Genomic DNA, 2,500 nt, shown 5'->3' on the forward strand with positions numbered 1-2,500 from the left:
ACTTACATTTAAATGTATATGCGCATTATATGTAAAATAACAAGGATTTTCTCAAACCCAAAACTTCAGAAGTGAGTGAAACAGAATGTCATTACTTTCCGTGCTCATATGTCAGAGGAGAGAGAGAGAGAGAGAGAGAGAGAGAGAGAGATTCCCTTCGTATAACAGCAAAGGATCGCCGACCTGGGAATTTGCATAAGCTACTAGTTACCCACCTTTTTAAAATTTTATTTCACCTTTTCTGAGCGGACTGGGGTAAATAATATAAAAAAGAAACTTTCAAAAAAAAAAAATTCCAAAAGAAATGCGTTTGAATACTCATGATGAAATGAAAAGTTAGCGAAGCTCTGTTTGAAAAGTGAAGAAAGGAGGACATTCAGATTGCGCAGCGAGTTTTTTTTTTTTTTTCTTTCTTTGTCGCGCGATTCTGCAATAAATTTCCTGCATTTGAAGATTTTAATATGCCTTCTGCGTGAGTTCATCGGGTGACTGACTCCATTTTTCTGTATTGCTTTAAATTCAACGCTGGTTGGTGTGAGAGCAATTGATAATATCTCGAGATTAAAATAAATGGCAAGAGAAAAAAAATGAATATTATTTATGACTGATTCCATTTGGATAGACATTAGGAAATTCATGGTAGAATCCATTTAAAAAAATAATTCTATACCGATTTATTGTGGAGGGCAATAAATATATGTTTGAAAGAGAGAGGAGAGAGAGGAGAGAGAGAGAGCAGAGAGAGAGAGAGAGAGAGAGAGAGAGAGAAATAAACCTATCTACCCATATAAAACTGCTATAAAATTCAATTTAAAAAAATTCCGACAATGTTAACATCTATCCGAAAGCTTTTTAATTTTTCGTGAGAAATATTAAACATGGTTTGGGGCTGTTTCCAGCTTTTGGACAGATCTTGGGAAACATTGTTTGAATTTATTTTTATTTTTTTTAAAGGAAATTGAATTTTATAGCAGTTTTATATAGATGGATAGGTTTCTCTCTCTCTCTCTCTCTCTCTCTCTCTCTCTCTCTCTCTCTCTCTCTCTCTCTCATAATATATATTAATGTTCATATATACATACGTTCAAACATGTATTTATTTAATTATTTATTTATTTAATTATTTATTTATTTATTTATTTATTTGTTTATTTAGAGAGAGAGAGAGAGACTTTTTTTCCTTCTGTAATAAATCGGTATAAAATTAATTTTTCAAAATGGAGGCTAGCATGAATTTCCTAAGGTCTATCAAAATGGAATCAGTCCTAAATAGTTTTCAATTTTTCTCTTGCCATTTATTTTATTCTCGAGATATTATTAATCGCTCTCACATCAACCAGCGTTGAATTTAAAGCAATACAGAAAAATGGAGTCAGTCACCCGATGAACTCACGCAGAATGCATATTAAAATCCTCGAATGCAGGAAATTTATTGCAGCATCGCGCGACGAAAAAACGCGCTGCGCAACTGAATGTCCTCCTTTTGTCACTTTTCAAACAGAGCTTTGCTAACTTTTTATTTCATCATGAGTGTTCAAACGTATTTCTTCATTATTCGAACTTTTTGGAAGTTTTTTTTTTTTTTTTTTTTTTTTTTTTTGAGTCTGTGAGGAAATAGTGACAAAAAAATGGAAAAAAAGATTGGTAACTAGTAGCTTATGCAAATTCCTAGGTCAGCGATCCTTTGCTGTTTTACGAAGGGAATTTCTCTCTCTCTCTCTCTCTCTCTCTCTCTCTCTCTCTCTCTCTCTCTCTAAGCAAAGCAAGTGATGATACTGTCCGATTTACACAATTCTGTAGTTGTCAGTTTGAAAAACCATGCTTTTACGCTACTCACACATATTCTATATGTGTCTGGATTCACAAACATAGATATAGCGCTGAATAATCCCTGTGGATCCCAGTGCTTGGCTTCAAGCCTTAATTTCATATTCCATTCCATTCCATTCCACAAACATAGAAAATATATATATATATATATATATATATATATATATATATATATATATATATATATATATATATATATGCGTGTATATAATATATATACCATATATTATATATACAATATATATATAAATATATATATATATATAATATATATATATATATATATGTGTGTGTGTGTGTGTGTGTGTGTGTGTGTGTGTGTGTGTATTCATGTGTGTAGTTAATAAAGGAGACGCACCAGAAATTAACGATTGTTATAAAACAAAACACAAGTCACATCTCCATGTTGCTTTCCCTTTAAAAATCGTCGTTAAAAAATATCAAAAGATACGCCAAATGCTTTTCACAAAATATTGGTGCGAACCAGCGAGAGGTATTGACGCGCAAATTATTATATCTTACTTTTAATGATATTTGACTTAAAAAGGTTAACCTCCGCTGAAATAACAATGCACAATCCATTGCTGTTGTATTGTTAATTGTCTGTATTGTTAAGTGAAATGAGACTTCTTTCATTTATATATCTATTTCGAGTAAACTGTAACCTGCT

Source organism: Macrobrachium nipponense, chromosome 16 (genome assembly GCF_015104395.2).
Source record: "Macrobrachium nipponense isolate FS-2020 chromosome 16, ASM1510439v2, whole genome shotgun sequence".
NCBI classification, from domain to species: Eukaryota; Metazoa; Arthropoda; class Malacostraca; order Decapoda; family Palaemonidae; genus Macrobrachium; species Macrobrachium nipponense.